Below are 21,121 nucleotides of genomic sequence, written 5' to 3'. Positions count from 1 at the left end.
GCAGCTCGGACCCTGCCCTGCGGTTTGCAGACTTGAAGGCTCTGTGAAGTGCTTCCATAGCCAGCAGAGTAGTGCCCTTTCCCAAGGGTTATGTGTGGCTAAATGTGTGAATTTGTTGTTACAATCAACATTTTCATATATACTAAATTTGACCCAACTGTTTGAAAATCTTTTGATATGTATCTTGTACCTTAAACATAATGTTAATATATGCTATTCATTCATTCAATAAATATTTATTTGGTGCTTGATGCCAGATACCCTTCCCAACTCTTGGGATATGAGAGTAAAAAGAGCAGAAAAAGCCCTTCTGTGATGAATCTTACATTCTCATGCTGGGGGCTATCAGTAAAATAAATAAGCCAGCAAATTAATAATATAATTGCAATGACTATCAATAAGTACTATGAAGAAAATAAACATGGGCTGAAATGGAGAAAAATGAAGCAAGATGTCCTCTCGGTAGGCAGCCAGGGAGGAACTCTTAAGGGAGATGAAGTTTCACCTGAGATCCATCTCCAAGAAGACAAATATCCAAGCTTGGGAGTGTGGGAGAAGGGGCATTCCAAGTAGAGGGAGCAGCTTCCCAGGCCTTTGAAGATAGATCAGATCTGGCATATCTGAGTAACTGAAAGAAGACAACATGGCAGAGAGTGGTGACAAAGGAGTGGGACAAGATAAGGCTGAAGAGATGGTTGGGACCCTGTTAAATAAGGTCTTGTAGGCTGAGTAGGAACCTGGGTTTTTTTTCAGAATGCGAAGTCAATCATCACATTTGTAATGATGCTTTCCTAGAGGTCCTACTCAAGAAGTTAAACAAATTCAAAGTCAATGAATCGTTTTATTTTAAGAATAAAGACATAAGAGTTTTTTAAATGCCAACTCAGGAGACTGACAGCTAAGTTGTAGCTAAATTCAAAGAGTCAAAGTGGGTTGGGGCTAGGCTGATCAGATATCTGTTTTCCTAGAAGAGTTCCAGTTTACACCTGTATTTCCAGCATCCTCTTGGTGTGTACCATTTGTCCCAAGTACTTCACTTTTCAATGGAGTGTGCTTGTAAGTAGTTGGGTTAAAACAAGCCCTAATGCGTCAGGTAGAGAGCTACTTTACACTTCCAGCGTCTCTCCTTTCATGGTGGTATGGAATAGAGTGTGAGACATAAGTGTAACATTGACATTGACTTTTCACTTTAATATATGGTAAAATCTGACAGACACTGATAATAACCCATTTCTATTTTCTCAACTCTTTCCAGAAGCAATGTAGCTACTATTCTCTTTTCAGAAGAACCATACAGGACTGTCACTGATAAAAAGAAGTTGGCAGGTGTTCCTTGGAGATATTGCAGGTTCAGTTCCTGACCACTGCAATGAAGTGAATATTGTGATAAGTCACATGAGTTTTTTTGGTTTCCCAGTATGTATAAAAGTTATGTTATATATCAGGCATGGTGGCATGCACCAGCTACTTGGGAGGCTAAATTGGGGGGATCACTTGAGCCCAGGAGTTCAAGACCAGCCTTGGCAACATAGTGAGACTCTGTCTCTACAAAAGCTTCAAAAAATTATTTGCCAGGCATGGTGATGTATTCCTGTAGTCTCAGCTACAGGCCAAGATGGGAGGATTTCTGGGACCAGGAGGTGAAGGCAACAGTGAACCATAATCATGCCACTGCCCTCCAGCCTGGATGACAGAATGAGATCCTGTCTCAAAAAATAAAATACTTTATTGCTTAAAAATAAAGTGCTAACAATCATTTAAGCCTTCATCAAGTCATAATCCTTTTGCTGGTGGAGAGTCTTCCTATCCTTAAGAAGCAACTCCTCATCTGTTCAAGTTTGATCGTGAGTTTGCAGGAGCTTAGCCTCATCTTCAGGCTCCACTTCTAGGTAGTTTTCTTGTTATTTCCACTACCTCTGTAGTTCTTGCCTGAAGTCTTGAACCCCTGAAAGTCATCCACAAAGGTTGGAATCAACTTCTTCCAAACTCCTGTTAATGTTGATATTTTGACTTCCTCCCATGGATCACAAATTTTCTTGATGGCATCTTGAATAATTAATCTTTTCCAGAAGGTTTTCAATTTACTTTGCCCAGATCCATCAGGGGAATCACTCTATATGGCAGTTTATGAAATGTGTTTTTTTAACTTAAGCATATCTTAAGGAAAAATAGAAGTAGAAGAAATGTATTTTTTATATAATAAGACTTAAAAGTCAAAAACTTCCTACTTGATCTGTATGTTGCAGAATATATATTATATTTTCAGATGATAAATGATAATTGTCTTCAACTTAAAGTCACCAGCTGCAGTAGCCCCTAAAGAGAGTCAGCCTGTCCTTTGAAGCTTTGAAGCAGGGCTTAGACTTCTCTTCGTCTCCAGCTATGAAAGCCTTAGAACATAATTTCTTCCAATGGAAGGTTGTTTTACCTACATTGAAAATCTGTTGTTCGGTGTAGCCACCTTCATCAATGATCATAGCTAGATCTTCTGGATAACTGACTGCAGCTTCCGCCTCAGCACTTGCTGTTTCACCCTGTACTTTTATGTTATGGTGTGACAACTTCTTTCCTTAAATTTCATGAGCCAATCTCTGCTAGCTTCAAACTTTTCTCATGTAACTTCATTGCCTCTTTCAGCCTTCACAGAATTGAAGAGCACTGGGGCCTTGCTCTTGACTAAGCTTCAGCTTAAGGGTATGTTGTGGCTGGTTTGATCTTCCATCCACCCCACTGTAACTTTCTCCATATCAGCAAGATATGTTTCATACAGCAATGCTGCTTCACTTTCCTATGATTCATGTGTTCGCTGGAAGTAATTTCCTCCAGGAACTTTTCCTATACCTTCACAACGTGGCTAAGTTTTTGGCTCAAGAGGCCTAGCTTCTGGCCTGTCTTGGCTCTCCATATGCCCTCCTCACTAAGCTTAATAATTTCCATCTTTTGATTTAAAGTGAGATGTGCGACTCTTCCTTTCACTTGAACACATAGAAGCCATTGTAAGGTTATTGGCCTTATAATTTCAATACTGGCCCAATTTTAATATTGTTGTATATCAGAAAATAGAATGGCCCAAGGAGAAGGAGAGAGATGGGGAAAGGCTGGTTGGTGGAGCTGTTAGAACACACACAGCATGCATTAATTAAGTTCAATGTCTTATGTGGGCATAGTGTGTGGCACTTCAAAACAATTTAATAGTAGCACCAAATATCACTGGTCACAAATCATCGTGACAGATATAATAATAAGAGAAAGTTTGAAATACTACTAATAAGGAAAAAGTTAGAATTACTAAAATGTGACAGAGACACAATGTGAGCCCATGCTGCTGGAAAAATGGTACCAAGAGTCCAATGCAGGGTTGCCACAAACCTTCAATTTGTAAAAAATATAATAATATGCAGCTCAGTAAAGTAAAGCTCAACAAAACAAGGTGTGCTTGTACTCAGTCATGAGCAGCTAGAGACAGATAACTCTCAGGCGGTGGGGAAAGAAACAGTCTATGCTGCTGGCCCTCCCAGTCTATCAGCTTGTGCCACTCTCTATAAATGCACAAAGTCAGCTAGTCACTAAGTCAGTGGGAAACATGGGATATTATGGGTTAGGTAATATACAACATGTACAGAAGGCAGAAGACGAGCAGCCCTGTCATAGAACTTACTGTGTAGTCTGAATACCGCAACTGTTTTGCCATTTATTGGACGGCGTAAACCCATGGCTATTTCTTTTGTTGTTTGGCAATGATTTTTTGGTTGCAATAAACTCTTTCAATAGCAATGACCTCAAGACAATAAAAACATGAGTTTAGTACAAACTTACGTACAGAATTGTCATTTTTCAAGAAAGTAAATGATTACAGTGAAATTTGCACAAAATGTAGACATTTGCCATCTGCCATGGGACCCATTGTGATATCACTGACCACTTGAAAACAAGGAAATACAAACCTGCTGAAAAATCATCAGGGTCTGATTCAAAAGTTAATGGTGAATTTACGAAGATTTGATTGAATATGACAACAGTTGAGAGGTGCAGCTTCAGAAGGTGCATTTATACAACCTCTTCCGAGGCATCACTTTTCATTTAGGTTAAATGACCCTTTATTTTAATTTTGTTCTTTTTAAATCCTGTTTCCCCATACATACACTTGCAAAGTGATAACAGATAATGATAGTGGATAATTAGCATAAGAAGAACTTGCCAAACAACTAAATTGCCTCAATTTTATATCAATGTCATCTGGTAATTCAAGTAAAAATCTGGTTAACTCTAATGACAGTTGAAGGCTCTCATCCAATTCACTGAGTCAAAGTAAAACGTTTAGGATTTTCTTTTCTTGAGAGTGAAACATCTGAAATTATTGTGAATGCTATTGTAAATTTGGTTACAGAGTTCAGCACTGAGGATTAAATGATTTGTTTTTCCATCAATAATATGCATACAAATTCTGGTGATGTACAGCATTGTGGAAAAAATAATGCTCTTTCTAAATTAAAACGTAGAGCAAAAATGTACTTGGAATTGATTGCCATGCACAGGATTCATAATTGTGTTAAACAAGCTATGATATTCTACCAATTGACATAGAAACTGTATTGCCAAAACTCACAAATATTTGTACATATACATAGATAAAATAACTGAACTACATAATTTTTGTGGTGATACCGATATTGAAGAAATAATATACTTGGGTATAGCAACATGCAAATCCATTCTTTACTGTTCATCATTAATTAGATTTTAGAAACATTTGAGTCTTTGAAGAACAAATTTGTAACACAACATAAGTATCCTATATTGGCACTGACCTTTTTTGGTAAGTGTGTCCTTTAAATTTCGGTTACATTTTATTCAAAATCAGGTGGAAATCTTTAATCAAGGTATCCAATGAGTAAAGCACCCCAAAATTTTACCTTTTAAATTTTGGCAAACTGCAATTACTGAAGACAAAGCTTGCAAACAAGAAGATATTAAAATTAAGCCATATGAAAGCATGGGAAGAACTGAACAAAATAATCAATGAGAGTTTAAATGGTTTATAAGATTTAATTTTAAAGCTTCATGATTGTGCTCTGGGCTATTTTAACTTATATAAAAAATGTTTGCTACCTCCATTTTTAGTTGCATAAGTTTGTATTCTATACCACAATAAAGTGAAATGGAAAAGACCTGTATTTTTGCAGTATCTATATTCAACCACTCAAAGAATCACATTATAGACAATTTTTTTTTTTTTGAGACGGAGTTTCGCTCTAGTTACCCAGGCTGGAGTGCAATGGCGCGATCTCAGCTCACCGCAACCTTTGCCTCCTGAGTTCAGGCAATTCTCCTGCCTCAGCCTCCTGAGTAGCTGGGATTACAGGCATGCACCACCATGCCCAGCTAATTTTTTGTATTTTTAGTAGAGACAGGGTTTCACCATGTTGACCAGGATGGTCTCGATCTCTTGACCTCGTGATCCACCCACCTAGGCCTCCCAAAGTGCTGGGATTACAGGCGTGAGCCACCATGCCCGGCTATAGTCAACATTTAAATAAATTTTGCCTTTTTAAAAAATGTTTGTCAAAGGTACCAAACTGATAGACAAAAGAGGCAAAAAGAAGTAGTACTTATAAAAACATTTGGGTTAAGTATTTATATATATTTCAATACAAAAAAAATTAAATTAGGGTTAGAACTCTTTTGCTTATAATTTTCTCTGGACTTGCCAAGTATTATGCAGACCTTATAATTTAATTTTTTAATTTTTATTTTTTGAGTGGAGTCTCACTCTGTCACCCAGGCTGGAGTGCAATGGCACCATCTCAGCTCACTGCAGCCTCTGCCTCCTGGGTTCAAGCTGTTCTTCTTCCTCAGACTCCCAAGTAGGTGGGATCACAGGCACCTGCCACCATACCAGGTTAGTTTTTTTGTATTTTTAGTAGAGCCAGGGTTTCACCATGTTGGCCAGGCTGGTCTTGAACTCCTGACCTGAAGTGATCCTCCTGCCTCAACCCCCAAAAGGGCTGGGATTACAGGAGTAAACCACTGCTCCCCACTGTAAATTTCAAAAATTTGATATACAACTACAGAAAAAAAGGTACTAAGGGTTTCAAATTAATTAATTATAGGACAGAAATTTGAAGGCAATTTCAGATAAGTTTGTGAAAAAATTTTTAAAAGACCTTATTGAAAAAGAATATATACAGTCTTCAGAAAAAAAATACACTATGATATGGTATTAGAGACAGGATATATATAGGAAATACAGTGAAGTATGTTACTGTTTATCAAGAATAACTATTCTTGTGTAACTTATTTTCAAAAAAGCAATATGAAGAAGTATTTTTAAATTTTGTCTTAGTAAATATGAATATGTTATTTTTATTTTTGGAAGCAATTTTATTTTTAAAAATAGTTTTTTGAATAGAACTATGGTATCTTATAAGTTCAATAATAATGAAAGTCATTTTTCATTCTACAAATATTTTTAAAACTATATAATTTTAATTATTTTTAACAATCCCTTTTATTTTTAGAAGTGTCATGGTATGAGAAATTATATAGTCACCTTAGTTAGGGCAGTGTCACTTTGTAGAAAGAAGTCTAAGTCACAGGGCCTGAAATTTCTGGGTGCCTAAGCCAGCTGGGAGCCCCTCGAAAGAAGTTAAGCCTCAGGAGCTCAAATGATCAGCTTCTACCTGCTGAAATCTTCTGCATTTAAAACATTTGCCTACTAAAGCATCCTTGATGCACAGCTCTATTATGAGAAGAGGTGGAGAAATACTCATCTCATGCTCCCCAAGGCTTGATTCTCAATCTACAGTTTGTGTAGGTCACACAACCCAGAGCACCTTGTCAATTGAAGAGCAGGTGTTGGACAGGTCTGCCCTTCCTGTGTGGGTGCTTCTGTGGAAGGCAAGGAGAACAGGAGGAAGAAGTCCAGTGAAAAGCAGGCAAGAGTCCCCCCAAAATCCTGCTTTGAAAACTTTGGCCAAAAAGAAAGAGCCCAAGGGCCAAATATAAGGAGGAAAAAGTCATGGAAACTTGATCTTTGCTGATGATTTTTGAGCTTAGTTTGAAAGCGATTGAGGAGGGAAAGGGGAAATTCACAATTTTGCTCAGTAGCCATTTGACTTCAAAGGTCTTGCCACACAAATCACATATGACTCCAATGTTTTCTCAACTACAAAAAGTCAGAAGGTCCTTCACTGAATGGAATGGTATGTCCTGCTCCACCCTGAATAGCAGAGTTCAAGGGTTCTTAGCATTTTCCATTTCTCATGGTTTCTGTCTCTGAGAAGTGGAAACTCTGGGATAAGATGGGTTATAATTCCTATCAAGGAAAAAAACAAACATTTTAGCTAAAGCTAAATCCTCAAGAAAATTAGATAAATCACATATAATTCCTATTTTAAAGGAAAGAAAAAAATCAAATACACCCTTCACCATGTCATTTCCATAAAATTATTCCAATTTCCCTTAAAATACAACTTCTGAGATACACTTTTTCTAGGCTTTTCATAATATAAACCAATCCACCTCTGCATTATGTTTCCTTAACTCCTAGACATGATCCTTCTTTCTTGTCATCTGGCCTTCTCACTGTTTCTCAAATACTCATGCCCTTTTCTCTGCCCCAACTAGAAGTCACTGACAACTTTGCTTCTAGAATCTAAACACCACTCTTTCTTCAGGTATCAACTTCAATCTCTCCTCTGTCATAGAGTCTTCTCAGTCCACTTCAGTTCACAAGATCTTTCATTTTGGAAAATTTATAGCACTTTAAACAAGTCACTTCACCATTGGGTGTTCTCATTTCCTCATCCGCAAATGGTGACATCATTCACTTTGTGCTTTTGGGGGGACTGAATGAATGACACACATAGCCCTGTAGCTGGCCATAGTAATTATCAGTCACTGTTTGCCATTGTATTTGGGGATAGAGTGATATTATAATATGGACAAACAGGGTGATATTATTGGGTCAGCCAGCATTGAGTTCCAACATCACTTTACCCCCTGAGTTTATAAAATGTAAATAATAATTTTTATCACATAGAGTTATTAACAAGACCAAAGAAGAGAATGTACATAAAGGTCTTCCTGGCCCTAGGGCACTCAATGTCGCCCCCCTACCCCATTTCCTTAAAGGCAATTGATTCATTTACTCATTTCCTGAACATTTATTGAGAGCTTAGGCTACAACTGTGAATAAGACATAAACAGTTTCCCCTTTCATGACATGGTAATGACAGTGCCCTGATGGGGACGCTCAGAAAGTATATAGGAAGGGCACCTGATCTAGACTTGGGAGGTCAGGAAATCTGGGAGCTGAAGAAGGGTAGGGATTGGCATGACTGGGAAGGGAGGGCTATTGTTGCGTATTCCAGGCAAGGCACAGTGCACATGCAGAGGTCTACATGTGGAGGTTCTGGATAAGTTCAACAAGGCTGGACACAATGTGGACAAGATGAGGCAGGAGAGGTCATGTACTCATAGATATGTGTGGTCCTTTAGTGTTACATGGTCCCCTCTGATCCTAAAAACAACCCAAAGAGGTGGTCAAGGCAGGAATAGTCATCTTCATTTTAAAGATGAGCAAATGAAGTTCAGAAAGATTAGATGACTAGTCCAAGCTCAACAGCTAATTAAAGGTGAAGTCTTGTGACAGTTCCTAGGCTCCTTTCTGGATCATTATTAAACTCCTATTTTCCTAATTTCAAGCTAAGCAACAAGAGTGTTAAGACCAATCATGTTTTAAAATTTTATTTTTGTATCCCTCACAGTGCAAGTCACCTAGTAGGTGTTCAGTAAATGTGTGCTCATATTACATGAATTGATTCATTTTCTATAACTTAATGAGGAGAGATGCAACAAATCATAACCATGTAAAAACAGATATGTGGATAGTAAAATACATGAGTTAAAATTAAGTCCTGTTGGAAACCACTACAATGTCTCTTCATTGTAGCTAAATAATAGGTAAATAAATGATGCTACATCCATACACTATTATATTATGGAGCAATGACATTGCTATGGATAGAGCTTTTTAATATATTAAGTGGGGAGAGCAAGGTATAAAATAGTGTATTTTAATATTTTATAGAATCATATGTATACTAAATGGTGTGGGAGAAGAATAGATTATATTATTTGTTTATATGTAGACCTTTTTTTTCCTTTTGAGACAGAGTCTCATTCTGTCCCCCCAGGCTAAAGTGCCATGGCAAGATCTTGACTCACTGTAACCTCCACCTCCCAGATTCAAGCAATTCTTCTGCCTCAGCCTCCCGAATAGCTGGGATTACAGGCATGCACCATCACACCCAACTAATTTTTGTATTTTTTTTTTTTTGAGATGGAGTATCGCTCTTGTTACCCAGGCTGGAGTGCAATGGCATGATGTCGGCTCACCGCAACCTTCGCCTCATGGGTTCAGGCAATTCTCCTGCCTCAGCCTCCTGAGTAGCTGGGATTACAGGCACATGCCACCATGCCCAGCTAATTTTTTTGTATCTTTAGTAGAGACGGGGTTTCACCATGTTGACCAGGATGGAGATCTCTTGACCTCGTGATCCACCCACTTTGGCCTCCCAAAGTGCTGGGATTACAGGCTGGAGCCACCGCGCCAGGCCTAATTTTTGTATTTTTAGTAGTAATGGGGTTTCCCCATGTTGGCCAGGTTGGTCTCAAATACCTGACCTCAGGTAATCCACCCACCTTTGCCTCCCAAAGTGCTGGGATTACAGGCATGAGCCACTGTGCCAGGCCAATATATAGACCATCTCTTAACGAAAACTCAACTGGTAATAGATGTTGCCCCTGGGGAGGGGAACTACATGGCACAGGGATACTGGTAAGAGAGAATTTTATTGTATACCTTTTTGAGCCATTTTATGGTATTTTCCAGTTTTTAAATTATAACAAATTTTAAATATTTTTTATTTGCAGCTCTGATTTCACTCTTTTCTTTTTTCTTAGAGGTTTCGACTTCCTATGAGATCTAAACAGAAGCTACTCTTGTCGACTGGGTTTTTTTCCCACCCCCCACAGGGTTTAATTTCAAAGGCAAAGGTGTACTGGTAAATGTTTAACACTGGCTCCCTAAGTAGTTTTGCTTTGAATATTGGTTGGCATTTTTGTTTATGTTAATGAAGAAGATAAAAGCAAAGTAAGGAAGACACATATCAGAACTTCATTCATCAAGGATGTGAGCAATTTGTTTGCTAAATTGTGTAATGGTTTTCAAATACTAAAAAAATTTTCTTGTTTTTTGTGATAGTCACAATGTAATTTGTAGCTAGAGATTACAGATTTTAAATTATTACCATTTTCTCTATCATGTTCTTAAGTCTAGACAATCAACAAAATAGTAAATTTCACTTTGGGTTATGTCTTTTGACAAATTCCATCATGTAAATAGTCCTACCAAGGTTGATTTTGAGCTCAATGTTATATCACTGAATGTAGAATTCAGAAGAAACAAAGTAACTTTAAAAGCCTAAGTGTTAGCAAAATGCCATAAAATAATTAGAAAGTAATGAGTTTTTAGAATGTTTTCTACACTATTTTTTAAAATATATTTTATTGAAAGTTTATATTATTTAACTTGTAAAACTGTGCTTAGCTTTTAAAAATGTAACAAGCAGCTCTTGTGAGCCTGCACAAATAAGCTCCAACACACTCCTGGTCCTGTGGAAGAGAAGGCCACCTTTGGCTGATAGCATATTCCAGAATATTTTCCTAATTTCCCTATGGTAGGAGCATATTAGGAATGAATTTAAATAAAATGGTACTAGCATTTAACTGACAAGAACCTTCTGACTTCGCCCTGAATAAAGAGAAATACTTAATAATTCTTGTTGATCAAAAATCAAATCTCAATACCAAGCAGTTGAAAGAACAAGAGGGCAAGAAACAAAGAGAGAAAAAAGAAGAGAGGAAGAGAGAGGTGCCCTAGTGTTCCTTTCAGCTCAAATATTGTAATAATTTAAGGTTCTATGTTCCAAGTACTGTCTTTGCACTTTAGACGTTACTTGGCTTCTAAGAGTCTTCATTTCTTCACCTGTAACATGGGGAGAAATGAGATGGTTGTGAGGAAATAAAATGATGGCGGTTCATCAGAAACAACCCAATGCCCATCAGCAGGTGAATGAATAAGCAAATTTTGATTTACCATATGATGGACTCTTATCCAGCAACAAAGAGAAACGGACTCTACATACACACTTCATGGGTAAATATCACACTTTAACTTGAGTGAGTTAAAGAAGCCAGACCCAAAAGGCTATACATACTGTGTGAATCATTTCTATACAATTCTAGAAAATGCAATGAAACATATGGTAACAGAAAGCAAATACGTGGTTGCCTGTGGGGAGGAATGGGAAGGAAGGATGACAAAGGAATACAAGGAGACTTTGGGAGATAATGAAATGTTTGTTATTTTGATTGTGGTGTTGGCTCTACGTGTCAGAATTTATCTAACTGTATCCTTTAAATAGTGCAGGTTATTGTATGTCAATTATACTTCAATAAGCTATAAAAGGTAGGAGGAACCAAAACACAGTTTTTTACTCCATAATTTTGAGTTCATAGTGAATCTTGTCATTTAAGAAGTCACTGAGAGTTATGAATCCATTTTCCTTAGCAACATTATCCCACTATGAAGGGAATGCAAAGTTTTCAAATAGTTTGTGTTCTTACCATGTCTCATGAGACCAAGTCACAGGCAAAGGATCATAAGCTACCATGTTTCAGACACTCAAAGACTAGCAAGCTGTAGTGTGTGTTCATTGTTTCAATTCATGTCTACACACTCTGAGTTCTTCTCTTTTCATGGTGTTGCCCATCTTTACACCAGTTTAGCAGTTTTGCAAACTGTTATTTGCCAAAAGCACAGACCTAGTCTCTAGAAAAAGGAAAAAAACAAAACAAAACAACAACAACAAAAAAATATATGACTAGCTTAAATGACAAAATTGGCTGTAGTCAGTGTTTCTATTAAAGGTCCAGTAGAGATAGGTAGATAGATAGATGAGATAACTTTATATTTTTGAAGTTATATACAAACATGGTACATATTTAAATATGAAACAGTATGTGGGAGAAACCTGAGTCATATACCCCTGTCATTTATGGCCATTCTCTAATGGTGATCAATGTTAAGAGATTTTTTTTTTAATTGCATTTTAGGTTTTGGGGTATATGTGCAGAACATGCAAGATAGTTGCATAGGTACACACACACATGGCAGTGTGTTTTGCTGCCTTCCTCCCCTTCACCCACATTTGGCCTTTCTCCCCAGGCTATCCCTCCCCAGCTCCCCCACTGCTGTCCTTCCCCTATTCCCCCCAATAGAACTTAGTGTGTAGTACTCCCTTCCCTGTGTCCATGCGTTCTCATTTTTCATCACCTGCCTATGGGTGAGAATATGTGGTATTTCATTTTCTGTTCTTGTGTCAGTTTGCTGAGAATGATGTTCTCCAGATTCATCCATGTCCCTACAAACAACACAAACTCATCATTTTTGATTGCTGCATAATATTCCATGGTATATATGTGCCACATTTTCCTAGTCCAGTCTGTAATCGATGGGCATTTGGGTTGGTTCCAGGTCTTTGCTATTGTAAACAGTGCTGCAATGAACATTCGTGTGCATGTGTCCTTATAGTAGAATGATTTATAGTCCTTTTGATATATACCCAGTAATGGGATTGCTGGGTCAAATGGAATTTCTATTTCTAAGGCCTTGAGGAATCGCCACACTGTCTTCCACAATGGTTGAACTAATTTACACTCCCACCAACAGTGTAAAAGTGTTCCTTTTTCTCCACATCCTCTCCAGCATCTGTTGTCTCCAGATTTTTTGATGATCACCATTCTAACTGGCGTGAGATAGTATCTCAATGTGGTTTTGATTTGCATCTCTCTAATGACCAGTGATGATGAACATTTTTTCATATGTTTGTTGGCCTCATGTATGTCTTCTTTTGTAAAGTGTCTGTTCATATCCTTTGCCCACTTTTGAATGGGCTTGTTTGTTTTTTTCCTGTATATCTGTTTGAGTTCTTTGTAAATTCTGGATATCAGCCTTTTGTCAGATGGGTAGACTGCAAAAATGTTTTCCCATTCTGTTGGTTGCCGATTCACTCTAGTGACTGTTTCTTTTGCCGTGCAGAAGCTGTGGAGTTTCATTAGGTCCCATTTGTCTATTTTGGCTTTTGTTGCCAATGCTTTTGGTGTTTTGGTCATGAAGTCCTTGCCTACTCCTATGTCCTGAATGGTTTTGCCTAGAGTTTCTTCTAGGGTTTTTATGGTGCCAGGTCTTACGTTTAAGTCTTTAATCCATCTGGAGTTAATTTTAGTGTAAGGTGTCAGGAAGGGGTCCAGTTTCTGCTTTCTGCACATGGCTAGCCAGTTTTCCCACCACCATTTATTAAACAGGGAATCCTTTCCCCATTGCTTGTTTTTGTCAGGTTTATCAAAGATTGTATGGTTGTAGATATGTTGTGTTGCCTCCGATGCCTCTGTTCTGTTCCATTGGTCTATATCTCTGTTTTGGTACTAGTACCATGCTGTTTTGATTACTGTAGCCTTGTAGCATAGTTTGAAGTCTGGTAGTGTGATGCCTCCCACTGTGTTCTTTTTGCTTAGCATTGACTTGGCTATGCGGGCTCTCTTTTGGTTCCATATGAAGTTCATGGTGGTTTTTTCCAGTTCTGTGAAGAAAGTCCCCTTGATGGGGATAGCATTGATTCTGTAAATTACTTTGGGCAGTATAGCCATTTTCATGATTTTGATTCTTCCTAACCATGAACATGGAATGTTTCTGCATCTGTTTGTGTCCTCTCTTATTTCATTGAGCAGTGGTTTGTAGTTTTCCTTAAAGAGGTCCCTTACGTTCCTTGTAAGTTGTATTCCTAGGTATTTTATTCTTTTTGTAGCAACTGTGAATGGCAGTTCGTTCTTGATTTAGCTCTCTTTAAGTCTGTTATTGGTGTATAGGAATGCTTGTGATTTTTGCACATTGATTTTATATCCTGAGACTTTGCTGAAGTTGCTTATCAGTTTCAGGAGTTTTTGGGCTGAGGCAATGGGGTCTTCTAGGTATACTATCATGTTGTCTGCAAATAGAGACAATTTGGCTTCCACCTTTCCTATTTGAATACCCTTTATTTCTTTTTCTAGCCTGATTGGCTAGAATTTCCAGTACTTGGAGGTGTGATAGTGCAGCAGCTCAGACAGGCAGCATAAGTTAGTGGAATCCTCGTGAATTCCAAGCTTGAGATTTTTAGAGAATGCCTCATAGAATTTCTTATAATTCTCCTTGTCTTCCACCAGCTCAGAGAAGAGCTCAAGGCACTTCTTAACAATGTTTTTGCAAATGACTTTCAAGATTTTGCTCTGCTGGAGCATTTCTCAGGAGATGTTCAGAGGCAAATCCTCAGAGTCAACCACACCATGGATAAAGTTGAGATACTCTGGTATCAACTCATCACAGCTGTCCATGATGAATACACGATAGACATAGAGTTTGATGTTGTTCTTCTTCTTCTTGTTCTCAAAAAGGTCAAAGGGAGCCCGATGAGGAATGAATAGCAATGCCCTGAATTCCAACTGACCTTCTACAGAAAAGTGCTTGACTGCCAAGTGGTCTTCCCAGTCATTGGTGAGGCTTTTGTAGAATTCTCCATACTCCTTTTGAGTGATGTCATCAGGGTTTCTAGTCCAAATAGGCTTGGTCTTGTTGAGTTCTTCCTGATCAATGTATTTCTCTTTAATCTTCTTAGTTTTCTTCTTCTTATCCTTACCACTGTCATCCTCCTCGTCTGAACCCACATCTTCAATCTTGGGCTTTTCTTCATCATCTTTATCTTCCTCTTCTTTCTCACCTTTCTCTTCCTCCGCCTCATCATCACTAATTTCCTTCTCTCGTTCCTTCTCCAACTAAAGGGTGATGGGTTAGCCTATGAACTGAGAGTGCTTCTTCACTACTTCTTTGACCCACCTTTCTTCTAAGTACTCTGTTTGATCTTCTTTAAGGTGGAGGATCACTTTGGTACTCCTGCCAATGGGCTCACCATGGTCAGCACGCACAGTGAAGGAACCTCCAGCAGAAGACTCCCAGGCATACTGTTCATCATCGTTGTGCTTTGTGATCACATCCACTTTCTCTGCCACCAGGTAGGCAGAATAAAAGCCAACACCAAATTGCCCAATCATGGAGATGTCTGCACCAGCCTGAAGAGCCTCCATGAATGCTTTAGTACCAGACTTGGCAATGGTTCCCAAATTATTTATGAGATCTGCTTTGGTCATGCCAATGCCTGTGTCTACCAAAGTCAAGGTACGTTCCTGAGGGTTGGGGATGATGTCAATTTTCAGCTCTTTACCACTGTCCAACTTGGAAGGGTCTGTCAGGCTTTCACAGCGAATCTTGTCCAAGGCATCAGAAGCATTAGAGATCAACTCCCGAAGGAAAATCTCCTTGTTGGAATAGAAGGTATTGATGATGAGAGACATGAGTTGGGCAGTTTCTGCCTGAAAGGCAAAAGTCTCCACCTCCTCCTCTCCATGGTGCACTTCCTCAGGCATCTTGAAAAGAAAGGCTCACAGGTATTAGAAAGCAAGGTTGGCTGGCTGTCCAACATACACACGGCACAAGAGCAGCGCCGGAGTGACTCGAGAGACCAATGTTAAGAGATTTAACGAACTTTCTATATATACATGGAATTATGCATTTCTATATTCTTCTCCTTCCCCATTATAAAAAAAATAATGAGCACTTTGGTAGGCCAAGGCAGGTCAGATCATGAGGTCAGGAGATTGAGACCATCCTGGCTAACATGGTGAAACCATGTTACTCTACTTAAAATACAAAAAACCATCTCTACTTAAAATACAAAAAACTAGCTGGGCATGGTGGCACACACCTGTAGTCTCAGCTACTCGAGAGGCTGAGGCAAGAGAATCGCTTGAACCTGGGAGGTGGAAGTTGCAGTGAGCTGAGATCGTGCCACTGCACTCCAGCCTGGGCAAGAGAAAAAGACTCTGTAAAAAAAACAAAACAAAACAACAAACAAACAAACAAAACTCAGCAATCTGTGTTTTAACAAGTCTTCCACATAATCCTGATGCACACTGAAGTTTGTGAACCACTGACATTTATAAACTGAATTATGTCCCTCACCAAATTCTGTGTTGAAGCCCTAACCCCCTATGTGACTGTAATCGGAGATTACAGAGATAATTAAGGTTAAATGAGGCTGTAAGAGTGGGGCCCTAATCCCATAGGCATAGTGTTCTTAAGAAGAAAGAAGAGGCCAGGCTGGTTGGCTCATGTCTGTAATCTCAGCACTTGGAAGGCTGAGGTGGGAGAATGGCTTGAGGCCAGGAGTTTGAGACCAGCCTGGGCAACAGAGGGAGACTCTTTCTACAAAACTAAAAACTAAAATCAAAGAAAAAGAGGAAGAGATAGCAGAGATTTCTCTTTCCACATGAAGGAAGGCCATGAGAGGACACAGTGAGAAGGAGATGTCTACGAACCAGGAAGAAACCAACCCACCTCTGGCACCTTGATCTTGAATTTCCAGCCTCCAGAACTGTGAGAAAATAAGTTCCTATTGTTTGAGCCACCCAATCTGCAGTATTCTGTTATGAGAGTGAATGCACACTAATATTTCAACCTTACATAATTATATCCTTCTGGCTTTATCAGTTGTGAAAGGTGGACATCTTCGTCCAAAATTCCCAAGGCATGAATTACAAAGCCTTGTTCTGAGCTAGAAATGAGGATGAGGGGTGGGAAACAAGGAACAAATAAAGGGAGAAAACCCAGATGACATTTCAATTGGTCATCCCAGCTCGTGTATTATTCATTTACTACTTGAGACTATAAAATATATAAATTTATAATATCTCAAACTTGTGAAATCTCACCACTCATAGATAACTACTTGACATTGATATATCACTGAAGGCAATGGGACATTTTAAATTTTTATTTAATAGTTTTTTATGATAGATACAATATTTTCTTTTCTTAACAATGATCCTGCCTTATATAATTTTGTATCCGTATTTTTTTACTAAAGAATATCTAAAGCATTTTCCCCATGATGGGGAGGAAGTTAGATCCACCAGTTGGTGAGGAGGAGAGGAGGTCACAAAGCTTTGGAGATGGGTCTTGAAGATGAACCAGGGTCTAGGCTGGATTTGTAGTTGTCCAAAATAGGCAGGCAGCTCTGAGCAAGCCATTCTGAATCTAGGGGAAGTTACACACTTGGAAGTCGGTGGGAAGTTGGCCTTATACTGGCACATCCATCCTAACTTTGCAGGACCCTTCTTGGTCAGCTATGGAGTTCAGGAGCTGGGTCCCAATTCAGGGAGAAAGAGTGGCAATAGCTAGGTAGGGGTACCTGTCCCAGGCCTTAAGGATGCTTATTTACGGGTAAGGTGGCTGTGAGAAAAGAAATAAGGAGAAAGAAGGAGCTAAAAAGAGAAAAGAAAGATAGAGCTGCAGAGACAGAGAGACAGAAACAAAGAAACTCCTGGATACCATTTCCAGTCACACCCACCAACATCCACCCCTGATTAGCCTAGACTTAGTCTAGGCTGAATTAGGAAAGTAGTGGTAGGGATGGAGAGAATGGAGTGGATTCCAGAAATAATCTGTAGATAAAATTGGTCTAACATGGTGACTGGTGGAGAAGGAAAGGGAAGAGTACAAAGAAGTTTCGCAACCTTCTCTGCTAAGAATAATCTGGAAGACTTGTAGGCCTACAGAATTACCAAGCCTGCCATGGATATTCTAATTTACTAAGTCCGAGGCAGGGCTCAGGAATCTATGTCATTCTTACTGTGGGAAGAACGACTTCTGGGTCTCTGGCTTAGGTGCTTGGATAGCAGTAACATAATTAACTGACTTCAGTTTTAAAGATGTTGAGTTTAAAATGCCTTTGGAGCATCAAAATAATGGTGACTAAATCTGTTGAGTGTTAACCTTAAATGCACTATTTAATTTAATCCATGTACCAGTCTTCTGAGGGAATTGCAGTAGTATTGCATTCACTTTGCAAGTGAAGAAACTGAGCTCTAGAGACATTGAATTATTTTTCATTATTTAGATAGCTATTAAAGGGCAGATTTGGGTTTTAAACTTAGGCACATCTTATCGCAAACCCTTTAGCCTTTTTAACTATGCTTTACTCGTTATACCCTTAGGTGGTAATACCTGAGTCAAATTACAGGTTAGAGCTGAAGATGTTTGAAAACAAAATTTGTTTCAGATTTCCCAAGGAAGCCTGCAGAAAGAGGAGAGTATTGGGCCAATGATGGAGCTTTGTTCCTTTTGGAAAAGATGAACAGAGGAAAAGGTTTTGAGGTTCATAGAGATTCAAGGAGAACCAGGAGACAGGTGTCTTACAAACTAAGCAAGTTGAATTGCCAGAAAGAGGGAATTTAAACTCATCAGAGAGTTCCAGTAGAATAAATTATCCATTGACTTTGGCAACTGGATATATATATATATATATATATATATATATATATATTTTTTTTTTTTTTTTTTTTTTTTTTTTTTTGAGACAGAGTCTTGTTCTATTGCCCAGGCTAGAGTGCAGTGGTGTGATATTGGCTCACTGCAACCTCTGCTTTCTGGGCTCAACTGATCCTTGTGCCTTAGCCTCCGGAGTAGCTGGAATTACAGGTGTGTGCTACCATGTCTGGCTAATTTTTGTATTTTTAGTAGAGATGAGGTTGGCCAGGTTTAGTAGAGATGAGGTTGGCTGATCTTGAACTTCTGGCCTCATGTGATTTGCCTGCCTCAGCCTCCCAAAGTACTGGGATTACAGACATGAGCCACCACACCAGGCCTAGGGTAGAATTTTTGATCTTTGCCCAGGAAGGTGTGGGGAGAATCCCAGTCTCTGAAGATTAAGGAGTGAAGAGATGAGAAAATGGATTGTTAAATTAAAAAATTACTCAATGATACTTGTTAAAGATGGTAGGAAATACTTTATTCAGGACCATTATAATAGACTTTATTCAGGCACCTCTACAATGTGGTCTGCGGGGAGGGAGAGACGTTGGTCTCAACTCCAAGTTCAGCATGGACAAGGGAATTTATAGCCAAGGAACAGGGTGGGGGTCAGTGGATGGGAAATTACTAAGAAGAAAAATCAGGGGATTCTGACTAAACCAACCTAAGAGGATTCTTGCTGAAGTCAGGCCAGAGTGACCAGGCATCAACCTAGGGGTTGGTGGAGGGTGAGGAACACATCAGATATAAAGGGTGATCAGATTTTGGGTGGTGTGGAGGGAGGGGAGGTCTTGCTAAACTGACTTAGCAGGGCTCTTTGCTAAAACCGGGTTTTACGTGGAAGTACACCACAGATAGGCCTAGGAGAAGCTTCAGATACCTAATTAAGGTTTAATCAAGCAAAGAATCTTAAGGAGACAGTGAATGTACACCAGTTTTCCAAGGGGCTCAGCTGTAACAGAACAATTCTGGAAAGTTATACATTTGTTAACTGCACTCATCTCTAAGTAATTCGATTATTACTTCATTTCCTGGCTTCATTTTTTCTCCCTGTGGCTGAAGGATGCCTTTAGCCTTAGGAACCATTGTTTTGGTTGAGAAGGGGCAGGGCTGGAGAAGGGGCAATTTGTGGAAAGCAAGGTTTCCCTTATGTAGCCTGTGGTGGATGGGAGGAAATAAAATGTGGTCTTACTTTCACCTGGGAGCAGAAAAGCTAAGGAAACTAAAAAGAACATGCAATATCTTTTTTAAAACATGCACTTTCAACTTTTAAAAGTAACCATGTATTGATTATAAAATTTTTCATAGGAAACTTGTTTAAGAACAAGTTTGAGATTCAAGGTCAAAAAGGACGTAAAGCCATGACCAGAGGGGCTTTGTTGGAAAGTTTTTCAAGTTGGGGCTACTTATGCCTACTGACAGATGGAGGGAAAAGAAGGTGGAAAAGCAAGGATTCCTTAGATTAGGATGCCAAAGGTGCAATCGGGCTGGGAAAACTGGAGCCTGGGAGAGAGAGGAAGCCAGACCTTAGGAATGATCATCCCATCACCTGTGAACAATCCCTCTAACATTTTCGATCTCTACTTCTAATCTGTTTTCCACATATTTGTGTAAAGTGCTTTCATTACACAACTGGTCATCATTTTGCAATGTAATTTTTTTCACTTAGAATTATGTTTTATCATGTTGTTAAACATTAGTTTAAAATCATATTTCAGTGTCTAATGATCCCTTATGTAGATGCTACATTTTCAGGGCTAGCAAAATATATTTTTCAGATTATTCTCTAGAAAAAGCATATCCATTTCTTTCCCGCCAGAGATATATCAGTCTCACTTCACCACACTCTCACAACCTGTGGTATTATCATTTTTTCCATCATTGCCAATTTGACAGGGAAAATAGGGTGTAGAGTTGTAGATTTTAATTTGCATTTATTTGGTTATCTTCAAGGTTAGTCATTTTCATGGGTTTATTAATTATGTATTATTTCTGCTTTAAAATGTTTATGTCCTTTGTCCTCTGTCTACATGATAATTATGCTTTATTAATTTGAAATAACTTTTTAATACCAAAAACAAAAATACCTGCCATCTCGATCATGTTTTTAATTTAAAAAAAATTTCCATGCATAGCCAAACTCTAAATACCATATTGCAGCTATTGTAATGTGATGAATGACAGTATCTGAAAATATCTGTATGTTTTTCTTTGTTGACTATATGTTTAAGTGCCAGTAGGCATTATCATCATCATCATGTTTCATTTACTTCAGGTATTCTTTTACTTAACTTTTACTTGAACTAAAGATTTTCAACTATTATTACTATGTGGCATTTCACTAATGCCAATAAAAAGTGTGTTTCTTCATGGAATACCCAGGGTTGAGAAGTGGGCAGTGGATGAGCTGTACTGCTTTTCTGTAAAATATCTAATTCCTTCCACGAATGAAAATGAAAATAACCCCAACATTTCATAGTAATTAGGAGTGGCTACTATGGAGATGGAGTCGCCCAGGCTGGTCTTGAAGTCCCAGGCTCTAGCAGTCATCCCACCTTGGCCTTTCACAGTGCTGGGATTACAGGTGTGAGCCAC

The 21,121-nt window shown here is 38.7% G+C and overlaps 1 pseudogene; it reads right to left on the bottom strand.

The window, feature by feature from the left end:
* Nucleotides 1–14,398: 14,398 nt before the first annotated feature.
* On the bottom strand, nucleotides 14,399–15,594 carry LOC100402551 (heat shock protein HSP 90-beta pseudogene; annotated as a pseudogene).
* Between the last annotated feature and the right edge of the window lie 5,527 nt (nucleotides 15,595–21,121).

Source organism: Callithrix jacchus, chromosome 17 (genome assembly GCF_049354715.1).
Source record: "Callithrix jacchus isolate 240 chromosome 17, calJac240_pri, whole genome shotgun sequence".
Classification (NCBI taxonomy): Eukaryota; Metazoa; Chordata; class Mammalia; order Primates; family Cebidae; genus Callithrix; species Callithrix jacchus.
Note: the sequence above shows the minus strand (reverse complement) of the source record. Positions and strands in the feature narration are given on the sequence as shown.